Genomic DNA, 14,697 nt, shown 5'->3' on the forward strand with positions numbered 1-14,697 from the left:
GAATAGAAGTATTTTAATCAATAAATAACAGCTCATAAAGAACAATGGTTACTTTTTTTTTAAAAAAAGGTTATTACTTTGGAAGGAAGTGCTAAATATTTTGTTCTGGGTACACTATACATGTGAATAGCAATGCATTTTCTGGTTTCTGATCAATCTTTGCAAATAGAAGCTGTTGAATTGTCCCTTTTGAGATCATTTCTAGTTGTCATTATTGTAGGCTCTGAGTGTTATGTTTTTTTTCTTTGCCACTTTCTATTCTAATTCTGATCCCAAGTGATGTGAATGTGTTCATTTTGAACCATTCTTCTCATTTAGAATTTTTCTTCTTTTTCTTCTTCCATGAACATGGATTTACTTTGTGCCGTTTACATTACTTGGCAGAAAATTAGAACGTGATGGATTAAGATTCGAAAATAAGATACTTTGAACTCATCTTAGAAAGTCGTAGCAAGAACAGAACTGCGAGTGAACGGAAACCACCCGTAAAGCAATTGAAGGATGGAAGTGAGTAAAGAGGAGGAAAGTTATATTGGATATAGTTAAGTCAAGGAGAAGATTTTTTAAAAATATTTACTATGGTGACTGAGCACCACAAACCTAGCCATGTTAGTTGTATATATTATAATACTTTTTAAAAAGCTGATTTTTTGAAATTTAAAAATGCATTCAGACCTGTAGTCTACATTACTGCTGATCTGTAGAGGCTTTTAGCCTTGACATGTTTCCTCCAGAATCCAAGCTAGGGGGATAGAAGCCAACCATTGTCCCATCATCCCATCAAGAGGAACCCCAGGGGACCATTTCATAGTCTCTTCAGTGGAAAGGTGCTAGGTAGCAGAAAAGAACCATAGACTGAGAAGACAGTACAGGTGAAGTGGCTGGCTTCCATCCTTTGGCCATTCTAGTGCATGCATGCTGTACTGCCACCACCATTCTGCCATTGTTTTGTGGTCCAACTGGTCAGTGAGTTATAGGTCCATGCTCAGTTTTGTTTAGGAATTTAAAAGATCTCCCGAAATTATTCCCCATGGGCAGCAGTACGTTCACAATATTGTTGAGAAAATTCTTGCCAGACAGAATTGTTGAAGCATAAGTCACTTGTTCCATTTCCATAGCTATTGTTGAAAAGGAAAATCCAAATTCAGGCTCAGTGTAAGATAATTTCCGCACAAGGAATCTCTTCCTGGACAGCCTTTGAAAGTTGGTGGCTTTTAGAGCCCCCTGCACACAATGTCACCTGCATCCCAAAGGCTGTCGAGAAGCTGGGTTGAGTTTTGGGCATTTTTAACTTGTGATGAGGGAAATCGCCAAAACTGGATTTACATTCCCTAAATTGCGCGTCCCATCGGTGAGTAACCACTGAGAAACCAGGGACAAGGCCCGTTGGCTTATGGAGGGGAAAATGTGCAATAGTCTTGGCAGCTTTGTCCTGCCCTCCACTCTCCATTTCCTGCTCTGAGTAATTTTTTTTTAATGGCGCAGTCTGCATTGCAATGCGACTGCAAACGTACATTGTCAAAGGTAAAATAAAATCTTTAAAGTGTCCATGGTCTTTTTGGGATTAGGCAGGCAATACACAGCTCCTTTTCTGTTTTCTGGAGGTGAGGAATGAGCTGGGAAAGAGGGAGGGTGATTGGGCAGCCTTCTCCCAATCATATAAGGGTCTGAGCATCTTGTTTTTAAACCAACCATTAACATAAAATGTCTTTTTGGGCTCCAGGGACTATGTTCAGTGTCTCAGAAATCCAATCAAACAGAAATAACCCCCAAAGAACAGGAATCCCAAAAGGGGAAAGAATGCTGTATTGTTCTGGCGTTCCTCCATAGCAATGTAGCAGTGTTGATTTTTATTTTTAAAATGCATCTGTGTTGTGCCATTAGTGCATAGCAATGTGGAAGTGCCTTCCGTGCCGTCAGGGGAGAGAAAGTTTCAGTCCATGAGAGAACTGCTGTGCTGTGATTTGTGGCTTGCTGATTGACAAGCCAAGGAATGGGGAAGAAGTTTGGCTTCTTTTCCCTTGCAGCCTTGTCAGGAGGCAAAAAGCTGCAGTGGGGCAGAGGGAAAATGCGGGAGGGATCTCCCCATGAGGAGGGATACAAACATGAGATTTACCATCCCACATTTGCAAGCGGGAAGCCACTTGCGTTTTACCCTCCGTGCGGAAACGGTCTATGTGTTTTAATAAGTGATACACCCTAATTCAGTTCTCATCTATCACTTCTTGGTTCCACTACACACAGTTGACTCTGAATCTCGCTGGATACAAAATATGTCCTAAGGAGCTACAATGAAGTTCAGCTGATGAACCTCCTAGATCTCAGCTTCAACTTATGTTCCCCGTTCAAGGTAAGAGTCCCCCTTGAGCGCTAAGAAAATCCAAGTGCAGAAAAATGGCAAGAGTAATTGGTGCTCATACCGCTTGTTTCCACCATACAAGTAGAGCCCTGAAGCCGCAAGGACTCATCTGGAATCAATAAACTCTTATGGAGTGCTTTGCAAGGAGTGCTCTGTGCTTGTCATGTAATTATGTACGGTTCTCTCCATTGGTTGACATTTTAGAAGCAAATACTCTTTTCATTAGCCTATGACTATGCTTTGATGAAATCAGGCATGCATACCTTCCTGAACAATTTTGTTTTGTTTTCTTGTCTTTTCTTTTCAAAAGTGAAGACTATTTCTGTATGAATCAAATACTCCAGTAGTCCTGCTCACTCCCCGTAAGCTTTCCAATAGTCTCAACAAAAGTAATTGGATTACAGAAATGTTTTTCACTTAATATCAAATGAATTAATGTATGTCATTGAGCAGTATTTTAATTCTCTCCTGAGGCAAAGTTCCAAGCAAGCAACTCAAGAACAGAAGACAAGCGTGAAACCCAGTCAATAGAATATAGAACCATAGAGTTGGAAGGGGCCATACAGGCCATCTAGCCCAACTCCCTGCCCAATGCAGGAGCAGCCTAAAGCATTCATGATAATATCTGTCCAGGCACTGCTTAAAGGCTGCCAGTGTGAAGGAGATTATCACTTCCTTAGTCAGCCTATTCCATAGCTGAACTACTCAGACTGTGAATTTTTTCCTCTGGCATCTAGCCAAGATAGGCCTGTGCATAGTTCAAAGCCGTTACTGCAGGTCCTATCCTCTGCTGCCAACAGGAACTGTTCCCTTCCCTCTTCCAGGTGACAACCTTTCAGGTATTTAAAGAAAACAATCATGTGTCCTCTCAGCCTTCTCTTCTCCACGCTGAATATTCCCAAGTCCCTTGGCCTGTCCTCATAGGGCTTCATCCCCAGGCTCCAGATTATCCTTGTTGCTCTCCTCTGCCCCCTCTCAATTTTGTCCACGTTATTTTTGAAGTGAAACCTCAGAACTGCACACAATACTCCAGGTGTGGTCTGACCAATGAGGTATATAGGACTGTGACATCTTGCAATTTTGATGTGATATTTTTGTTTATGCAGCCCTGTATTTATGCAGACTGTATTTACCTTCTTTACCACTACATCGGATGAGCCTCTTGTGGCACAGAGTGGTAAGGCAGCCAACATGCAGTCTGAAAGCTGTGCCCATGAGGTTGGGAGTTCAATCCCAGCAGCTGGCTCAAGGTTGACTCAGCCTTCCATCCTTCTGAGGTTGGTAAAATGAGTACCCAGCTTGCTGGGGGGTAAACGGTAATGACTGGGGAAGGCACTGGCAAACCACCCCGTATTGAGTCTGCCATGAAAACGTTGGAGGGCGTCACCCCAAGGGTCAGACATGACTCGGTGCTTGCACAGGGAATACCTTTACCTTTACTGCTACATCACACTGGCTGCCAAAATTTAATTTAAAGTCCACTAGTACCCCAAGATCTTATTCATACACATGCTAACCAGATGTGTATCTCCCATCCATTAGGCCTGCTTCTCTTTTTTGTGAGCCCGATGTAGAACTTACCCTTATTTTATTGCATTTTATTCTCATTTGACCACTTTCGCAGCATGTTCGTATCTCATTGAACTCTATCTTCTGGGGTGTTAACATCTCCTCCCAATTTGGTGTCACCTGCATATTTAATGATTAGTCCCTCCACCTCAGTAATGTAAATAAGTCTTCTTTCTTTCAATGTTTTCCACAAAGAACCGAGATATATGCAATAGACTGTGTTTGTGTGTGTGTGGGGGGGGGGGGACCACCCTTGCAGGTTCAAAGGCTAGAGCTGTGAATACTGTCTCATTTCCCAGAGAAGCTATGAACTATTTTTGAAACTTCCACTGCCAATGGAGACATTTTAAAAGGAAACCAAAAGCTGAAGCACAACTGGGGCTCCGGTATCTTAACAGCATGGAATAATTTGGGAAAAGAGGAATGTTGAGGAATATATTTCTGTCTTTCCTCTTTCAGTGCTTGGGAGCTGACTGACACCATCTGCCAGCCCTGGATTCTACAAATGAAAAAAGAACTGGAATTTTTTACAAAGAAAATTCCAGGGATCAGAATTTGGTGGTCTGAACTAATCCAAAATAATGTTTGATTGGGCAATAAATTCTAAAATTGCAGACAGGGTGACTAAAAGTTAACAAGGATCTTTAGAAGATCATAATGTCAGCTGTTGTTCACTGGTACATCAGAGATTTTGTCCCTTGCTTGTTCAGGGACAATGCAGCTCATATCTTTACTAAAGATCCTGATATATTATTATATGAATCCCCATGGTGGTGAAAATATACACCACCCTCCTACCACCTTCCCTCACACTCATTGAGTCCCACCAGTCTGCGCCTCAGTGGGGGGGGAGATATAATGGGAATTTAGCCTGATGTTCTGGCTATTCCAAGGAGAGCCTCCCCTGATCTTAACTCACCATTGGCCTATCAAGGTCAATATTGTCTACTCCGACTGGTAAGAGCTCTCTGGGGTGTCATTGGCTCAGAGCTTTCTTTTCACCTCAAGTTTAAGCCAATTTTCTTCGATGGATTTAGACTGGAGTAATTCTAGGATTTTTCTGCCAGTATTTCTAATCATAGGATTTTTCTGCCAGTATTTGTTAATAGGAAAGTTAAGGAAAGGCTTGGAATAATTCATGAATATGTATGCACATGCTGCTTCATGGGACTTGTAGTTGTTTCTATCACTAGGCAACTGGCTGACTCTCATTCTGCATTATGATGAAAAGCTGATTAAATGTCTTTCTATTCCCGTATCCTACAATGCATCTCATGTAGTAATGCTTTTAGAAGTGGCTAATGCACACATGCAATGCTGTGCCATATGATGTTTAATGTTAACTTCAAACAAGGATCGCAAGGCATTCTTGTGAGGGCCGTGCAAAGGAACAGTTTCTTCCCGATAAGTCTGACATCATTCATGTTTGCTTTGAAGTCTGCCGCCTCCCTGTGTGACACCATTTCCTATAGGTTCAGTTTAAGTGTTGTGCCTACTACAGCTGTGTCTTTGCTTTTTTTAAAAAGTTGAACACTATATTCTTCTTCATTTTCATCGCCAAAGACAACAACAGATTGCCCTTTATCCTGCAGTAATTCATTTCTTGCTTTAATCAAGGTACTTAATGTTTTCTTTAAACACAGAAGCAGTAGTAAGTACCAAGCCAGTAATGTAAAAGAAATGCTGTCAAAAGATTTCAAAGCTACAGATTGCATGGTAGAGATAATAAGAACAGGGGAAAGCTGATCGAAGAAATGGAGTTCAATGAGGTATCTCAAATCCAGTTAGTCCAGGTAATTTTCCAAGGCCGTATTCTGAAATCTGACAAGACAGGCCTGTTATTAGAGCGGAGTGAATAATTCATAATAAATAATTTATTCATTTAATTTGCGCCTTTCCTCATTTTTTTCATTGCAGGATGTCAGCAAACAGCTATTTCCAGGGCTGTATTAGTTGTAATTATTCAATTATGTTTGTATTCTTCTGTCTGGATTGATATTCAAATGTTGTAGTTTAGCTAAGAATGGTCAAAATAAGTTGACAAAGGGATAGCTCCATTAACATAACTTGATTGTTGTAATTCTTAGAGGAAAATGTCTCTCATCAAATGTCAAGGTACAGCAAACTGGGTCGCATGCATATCAAAATGTATTCAGAACGCCAGATTTATATTTATATCATTGGCACCATAGGAATGGGAAGGCGACTGTAAGCCGCTTTGAGCCTCCTTCGGGTAGGGAAAAGCGGCATATAAGAACCAACTCTTCTTCTTCTTCTTCTACCCTCATTTGTTGGTTTTTTTTTCTGCAAGGAACTCTTAAACTGATGAAGTAATGTCTAAGTAACTCAACCATATAGGCAGGTGTGGATCACATGGGCCATTCCCATAGAAACCAAGGATTCACATGATAGTCTCCTGCTCACATGGCTGGGTCATTTAAATTATACCTCATCCACAGAGGGGGGGGGGAGAGAGGGAGATCCCATTTGGCTAGTGTAGGAAGGTCTTTTTGCAATTTAGTGTATGAAAACATTCCAATAATTTTCATTCGGGGAAATAATATTAATTATTTTTTAGTTCAGCTATTAACCGCTGCTTCTGGACTATAAACTTGCTTTAATGTTCTGAGTTCCCAGCTTAATTTTCAGGAGTCTGGTTACAATCAGGTTCACAGCACAAGGACAAGGAGAACTTAAGCCAGTGATTCCACCATGATGGCGGCCAGTGTCTTTCTTGGTGCCCGCATCCATATTAATCAAAACCTCTCTTCCCCAAAATAAAAACCAGTACTGACTTTTCTTTACCAGGCTTCAGAAGAGACCCCCAAAACAACACTTTTGCATCTGCAGAGTGTTTATTCAGAAACAGTGTAGGAGGATGCTTGGCTTAGAACCTCCTCAAATTATGTTGTAATCTGCCATGTGGCAGCCATTTTGTGTTGGTGGCCATTATCTGTTCTCAGAACTCTCGTTGTGTTTGTAGTCTCAACAAAGTTTAGAGATCAATTTGAAATGGTCCTGAGGAGCATCAATTTGGCACACCGGAGGAACAGACACCTAGTGAAATGGGCAAATAGCAACTGGAAAGGAGCATTTCAGATTGCAAAAATCCGTGTGGAAGGCTGAAGCTCTCCTTCCCTCATACATGGGAATCCAAATTTGAATGGGTCCTATGGAAGCAGAAGATTAAAAATGCTGGGGCTGCCATACCTAGTACAACTAGAATGACTGGAAATGACTTGGATGGCATGATTTAGACTATTATTATTATTATTATTATTATTATTATTATTATTATTATTATTATTATTATTATTATTATTATTTCGATTTATTTCCCGCCACTCCCAAATGGCTCGCGGCGGGTTACAATGTCTTAAAAAACCCATTAAAACACCCATTAAAAGACTTTAAAATGTCACAACATGGCAGCACAATAATAAGATCCCCTTCCTACCCCCATTCCTAAAAAAGGGGGGGTGGAGGAGAAGGAGGTCAACGATGTTCAAGAAGCCCGGAGGAGAGCAGTCGATGTACCCCGGCAGCCCCAGCCTCAACCATAGACCTGGCGGAAGAGCTCCGTCTTGCAGGCCCTGTGGACTAAATACATCTGGGGCTCATTTAATGTCCTGCAAATTAATCTGTGTTGCTGGCTCATAGTCCTGACTGCTCCGCCCACCCTTGTTTTCCCAGCCAACATCTGTTGTCAGCACTGCACATTACTTTTGACTTTCAGCTACTGATAATCTTGTCTCAGTTCATACGCTAAGTACCAGATCATTCTCAACATGTTTTAACAAATGACTTTAAAAATAACCTAATTGTATAGCCTAAAGAGATATGAGATAATGGTAGAATCATCCTAATCATTTTCTTTTACAATTTTTGGCATATCACGAAACTATATATAAAAAGTCATCATTAAGTGCTCCCCAACATTTCCAGAATCGGAGCAATTAGGCTTTTCAAAATGCTTCACTAATTGTTGTCATCAAGTAGGGGGGCATGTGATGCCTCTATTGTATGATTCATCTTTTAACTAAGAGTATGACTTGCAAATCTACATGTTCCATTCCCCCCCCCCCATGCTATAATATCACTATGGCTGTATGCTCATGCACTGTGCATGCCTCCATGTCTGCATAGGTGGCTGAGCATTGTCAATCCTCACATTTGTGGGGTCCACAATCCTCCAGAGTCCATCAGGGGAAGCAAGATGGATATGAGCTATCATCTCATATGTGCCTTATAATTATTTTAGTCGTATGGTAAGCCACTTGGAATGCTGCAAGGTAGAAAGGCAGCTAATAAATGTTTCAAATAAATAAAACCTTTACTGGCATCAAGGTGGACCCTGCCTATTACTATACTTTCTATTGATGTTATTTCAGAACTAAAAGAGATGATTTACTTTCCTAATAGATGACACAATATATAATATAGGCTAGGATCATAGATGGGGGGCATATTTTAGAAGTTTTTACCAAGGCTGGAGAAATTGTGTTTGAACTGGCGCAACACTACATTATTTTGTTTATTTTACTTAAAATTGTTTCTGTCCTACTTTTTCCCTAATCAATAGAGCTAAAATTCCATCTCACAAATATTTAATACAAATAACATGATGAGTTCAAATTCGCAGTAACTGACCAGTTTCTCCAGAAGCGCTACAAGTCCAGGTTATCCTCACATTCTCCAGAAGCCCATTCCCCATCAGGTGAGTGGCCCTCAAACCCCTTCAAACAGAAATAGTTCTTCCCAACCTCAGCCAATAGAGTGTTTAATGATCACTGGTTTAATGTTTGCTGCAGTTGTTAAAATGGCTTGTCAGTGTTTCTGGAGAGCCATCCTGCAAGGCCAGGGTGTTGCATTCCTCCTATGGCCACATATGAAGCCAAAACCCTCCTGGTGTTCAAATAGTCCTCCAGGCTATATAGAACCAATATCTAAGAGCAAAATGAAATGGTCAAATAAACACAGCACTCCATTGTTTGGTGTAATGTAAAGCTCTCCTCACCCCAAATCCTTCCCTTTCTCAGAAATTAGTAGTAGTGAAAGAGAGGAACAATATGGTTTGTAACTTTCTTTATATTTGATGAGAAAACATCTTATGCTGCCAGGACAACTAGGCAATCTTATGCTGCATGGATAACTGTGCAACAGAAAGGAGTTACAAAAAGGGGGGTGAGAGTGAGGGGGGACATTTCAGAATTATCTCATCTCCAGCAGGCAGCTGCCATCTCTGGTGCCTCTTCAGGTGACAAGGAGGCAAGAAGCCTGTAAGAGCCAGTTTGGTTGTAGTGGTTAGGAATGCGGACTTCTAATCTGGCATGCCAGGTTCGATTCTGCACTCCCCCACATGCAGCCAGCGGGGTGACCTTGGGCTCGCCACGGCACTGATAAAACTGTTCTGACCGAGCAGTAATATCAGGGCTCTCTCAGCCTCACCCACCTCACAGGGTGTCTGCTGTGGGGAGAGGAAAGGGAAGGCAACTGTCGGGTAGAGAAAAGAGGCATACAAGAACCAACTCTTCTTCTTCTAAGAGTAGAATGTGGTCCCCATCTTTGGGGCCTCTCAGGGAGGAAAGAGGTCACAAAGCCTCTAAGAGTGGAGTCCAGCAGTTTTAAGTGAGGCAAGACACTGCTCCCTCTCCCACCCACCTTCTTGAAAATGCAGTGCAGGGGTAGTCAAACTGCGGCCCTCCAGATGTCCATGGACTACAATTCCCATGAGCCCCTGCCAGCGAATGCTGGCAGGGGCTCATGGGAATTGTAGTCCATGGACATCTGGAGGGCCGCAGTTTGACTACCCCTGATGCAGTGATTGTGGTTCAGATATAAGTGGTTGTAAGGGGTGTGGAGCATGGCTGAAGGCGGGGAAATTGGACAGGCTCTGTCCTCTTGTGGGAATGGGCGAGGAGCACCCTGCCGCACCACAGCTGACCACCCCTCAGCTGCCTCTGGCTTCCACGTGCTGGTTTGGGGAGGGAGAATCTTGGTGTAGTGATGAAGAGCAGCGACTTCTAATCTGATGAGCTGGGTTTGATTGGCATCTGCATAGGGAGGTGAAGGTAATTGTTCCTCAGCAGGTTTTTTTTTGTGTGTGTGTGTCCGTCCGAAATTAGGTGAAACAACGTACACAGTTTACATGTGGCAGAACTTACTTTTACTCCTGTGTTTGATCCGGGTAATAGAAAATGCTAAGGGACGTGTTAGCTCAAAAGAAGGGCAGCGATAAACAGTTTTGGGTGACTCGCCAGCCTTTCCTTGAATAGTAAATTGTCAGTAATCAACATTGCTCCATTTGCAAAATCTATTCAGTAAACCTACCTGCATAAATACAGTGGCAGAATTCATGTTTGCAGTGAACGCTACTCAGTCACAGTGAATACTATTCATCTTGAATAATTTTGGCAGAACTCAACTGTAGAGTTATTTAAAAAACAAAACAAAACCCAAACCCAGCAACTTCTATCCTACTTCCAGATCCTCTGTTTACAAATGTTACTGACTTCTGAAAACTGAGAGCCTGGGCAAGTGCATTTGCATCACAGAAAACATGAGGTGCTTCAAACTTATTTTAGTACCGATTTCTGTTTTCCCGCCGACCTGCGTGCAGGTGTTCCTTGCTTAGTTCAAGACACATCAGAGCACCAATTCAGATAGGTGTATTGTGCCGTGCACATGCAGACCAGTGTTTCTCATGATCCCGAGCGCTCTCGGGTGCACAGCATACTCTCCGTTCAAAAAGGGAAACCTTTCTAAGCTTGAAGAGCTGCACCAACCAACCTTTGCGCTCATTGCAAAGCCCACTTCATTGCGCATTCTCTTGTATTTCCACAGTGGCCTCAGCTGCAGTGCCTATTCTCTTTTCCCCGTGGAACTGATCATAATGCTGAAGAAAGAGGGGAAACACATGAATCCACTTTGCAAAGTCTTGCGAGGGATCCATTCAACTACACTGAATCACAAGCTGGAATGGTTGGAACATGCATGATCTGCAGGGTGCATGATTGAACAGAGAGTGTCCTGCAAGGGGGTATTGAGATGTGATTTTAGCATAATTTGACTGGGAACTTCCTGATGTTTTTCAAATAATCTCCTCCAGCATCCTGATTGGCTCAACTGGAGACTTCCTGCTTCTTTAAGCACACTTCCTTTCTGCTTGCCTCCAGAACAGAACAGAAGAATGACTGCAGACAACCGTTAGACGGTTAGGAATATCTCTCTTCTTATCTTTTTTACACAAGGTCTGTTTATTTTTTTAACACAACTATTTTATTCTTTTAAGCAGCCTGGTGCCTCACAATGCAGTTGTATCTGTTGGAATGTTGTTTATTTAGGAAGCTTTTTTCCCCTCCTAACCTTATTATACTCTGCCTTCTTATACTGTCTTCTGATACTGCATTGCTTACTTATCTCTGTCTTCTTATATTGCATTGGTGACTGGCTGATGTTTCCTGGAGAGTTGCTAAATGGGAGATGAGAGTCTGAGGCCACAGGGATTGTGTGGTTTTTAAATGTTTGATCTAAAGGAAAACATTTGATCGTTTGGAAGTGTCTGCCCTGAAAATAATTGTTGAACATCCGCATACATTTGCCACCTAACTGTATTACTTGAATCTGTCCCCACAATTACCAAATTTTCTTACATGTCTTTGATAAACATGGATAGGCTTCATCATCCTATCATTCTTTGAACAGCTGACAAGCATGCAGACTAAAGAAGTATTTTTTCCCCCAGTATGGTCTCTGCTGATTGGTCGTTGGTTGTTATTCTAAAAGACAGACTGATGGTTACTCTATGCTCACAAGGACTGAGCAATACGGAAGTATTTCATGCCGATGTCTCTGCTTCAGAATATATATGCTGTAGTTGGTGGGAAATCATGATTTGCCACAGTTTGGCTCTGTTCCAGGTCTTGTCTTAGATAATCACAAGTGTTTTCAGATCTGAAAGTGCTCCCTCAAATACATCAAACACACACTTGGTCAGATCAATGAAGCTGCATGAGATATATGCTACAGATTGATATAGGATGGTTGGGGATGTAACCTGCGGAGAGGAGCTCATTCTATTATGAACAATCCCGTTTTTGATAACTAGGGGAATATAGGCCTTTCTGTTCGTGATCTCTTTTGTTAAATCAGATCACTGCTTTATCAGGAAAGAGTAAGTAAACGTACACACACAAACAAAACCGTCTTAAATTCACTCCGACCATTGGTCTATTGATGTCAGTTTTGCCTACCCTGACAAGTCCTTCAGAACTTCAGAGAAGGGTCTTGCATTAGACTTAGCATCAAATACTTTCAGCTGCTGATGCCAGGGACTGAACTTGGTTTCTTATGCACATCAAGCAGGTACTGCACCACTGAGCCCAGCTCCTCAGTGTGGGAGGAGGAGGAGAAGGAGGAGTAGAAGAATTGGTTCTTATATGCCGCTTTTCCCTACCTGAAGGAGGCTCAAAGCAGCTTACAGTCACCTTCCCTTTCCTCTCCCCACAACAGACACCCTGTGGGGTGGGTGAGGCTGAGACAGCCCTCATATCACTACTTGGTCAGAACAGTTTTATCAGCACCTTGGTGAGCCCAAGGTCACCCATCTGGCTGCATGTGGGGGAGTGCAGAATCGAACCCAGCATGCCAGACCACTACACCAGATTGGGAACCCCGCACTCCTAACCACTACACCAGATTGGGAAGAGCCGACTTGGTGTAGTGGTTAGGAGCTCCGACTCCTAATCTGGTCAGCCAGGTTTGATTCCCCGCTCCTCCGCCACCTGCAGCTAGTTGGGCAGTCACAGTCCTGTTAGAAGTTATTCTGGCCGAGCAGTAATGCCAGCCTCAGCTGCCTCACAGGGGGTCTATCGTGGGGAGAGGAAAGGGAAGGAGACTGTAAACTGCTTTGAGACTCCTTCAGGTAGAAAAAAGCGGCATATAAGAACCAATTCCTCCTCCTTCTTCTAAGACTGAAGACTGGAATATCTCGTTCTCAGAATGACTCCTTGTTTGCAGCTGGAGAGGCAGTTTCTTTGTCTACTGTGCAAATGATGCTGAGTTGCTCCCAAGGATGTGGTAGCTTCAAATTGCCATTCTTAGTCATCCCCTACTGTTTTGAACTACGGGGAGTCAATCCAGACAGCTTCATTTCCACTGACAGTAATCATGTTTTTTCCCCCCTATCAAGCAGTAATATCCTTTTGTGGCCCCATTCCTTCATACCACCCAAATCTCTCTTTTCTTCTGGGTCTTTTGCCTTTAAAAAATCCACAAAGAAGTATCCACAGCTTCCTATAACTGCATCTAAGCTAATCTAAATAAGGCCCACAACAGACAATCTGTGAGGTTAGTAAGGCTGAGAGAGCTCTGACAGGACTGCTCGGTGAGAACAGCACTATCAGGGCTGTGAAAAGCCCAAGGTCACCCAGCTGGCTGCATGTGGAGGTGGAGCAGGGATTCAAACATGGCTAGCCAGATTAGAAGCCACCCCTCTTAGCCACTACACCACACTGGCTTAATGCAAAAGGCCTCATAACTGATGAAAATCATCTTTTCTCTCTAGATTTCAGCAAACAAGATTAATTTGACAGACTTCTGCAGTGTTCTGTAATTTATGAAGCCACTGTTTAATGGTCAAAACCTGAGAAGATTTCCACTTTGACAAAATATCTCAAACAAGCTGGATATATTCAATTTAAACACAATATTTAAATTAGCTAAGGAGAGGAGATCTCAATGAAGGGAGCTTTGACCATTGAACATTTATATTCCCAATGACTTGTTGTTCTCAAAAGTGCTCCTGGATCCAAATCTAGCATTTCTACTGCAGACCAACATAGCTACTCTCTGAAATGGAAATAGTGACCAATCAGTCACCTATCACATTTCTCATTGACCTTTTCCATTTTGATCTTACCCTTTGTGAAAGATGCAGATTGCTATTCCAAGGACACCCAGAACATTTCCTAGAGGCACTGGGCTTTGTTCATGGCCCTCCCACACACAATGGCACATCTTGTTTTATTTTCCGTTTTAAACTTGGACAATGGCTCAAGGAAAGAAAATCTCATCCCCCTTGGTGCGAAAACAATGACATGAAGCTACAGTTCAGGTGGCTAAGGCTTTGTTCATTTGCGAGACTGGCCAAAATCAATCTAGTTGACGGATCCCAGCCCCGTGGTTCCTTTTTGTAACGTCTGCTTGAGAAAGCACATGCCCTGCCAGTCTGCCATTTGGTGAAGCCGTCTTTGGAGTATGTACACATCAGCGGCCTTTCAGGTTTACTTTTCATCGTGACCCAGAATGTGTCCTGAACTCCCACAATGAAAACCGAGATGCCTCTGCGCTTGACCCTTCTCCAGAGTTGCTTATCATTCAACTAAGTTGGTGGGAAACTTTGCTTTCCGTGGGAGCCAGGCTGGCTCTGCTGTTCACTGTAATGTGAATGTTCAGCATGAGATCAATAACTCATGGTCTCCTTCTGAATGGGATTGCTTTCCTTTTGTAAACTCAAGACAAGTCTGGGGCTCCACTGGTAGCTGTACCAGAACTCTTGAGTGCTGAGGGAGTACAGTGGCTGATAAATACAACCCATACTTCATCTCCCCCTACGCTTCCCTTTTCTTTTAACAAAGCAACCTCCTCGGGGAAAGGCTCACTATGCCAAGCTGTGCATGCAGTGCGGTGTCTTTTCACATGAACACACATTAATCTATTGTGGGGGGGGGGGGAACCATATAATGGCTGCCATAAAATGTGAACTTTTT

At 42.6% G+C, this 14,697-nt stretch overlaps 1 long non-coding RNA gene across 1 annotated transcript; it reads left to right on the plus strand.

Annotated features, from left to right (window-relative positions):
• Positions 1-383: 383 nt before the first annotated feature.
• LOC143840738 (uncharacterized) lies at positions 384-10,881 on the plus strand. The gene is made up of 3 exons (XR_013232363.1): positions 384-507; positions 2,245-2,350; positions 10,772-10,881. It is a non-coding gene; the product is annotated as an uncharacterized LOC143840738 (long non-coding RNA).
• Positions 10,882-14,697: the final 3,816 nt, after the last annotated feature.

Source organism: Paroedura picta, chromosome 6 (genome assembly GCF_049243985.1).
Source record: "Paroedura picta isolate Pp20150507F chromosome 6, Ppicta_v3.0, whole genome shotgun sequence".
Taxonomy (NCBI): Eukaryota; Metazoa; Chordata; class Lepidosauria; order Squamata; family Gekkonidae; genus Paroedura; species Paroedura picta.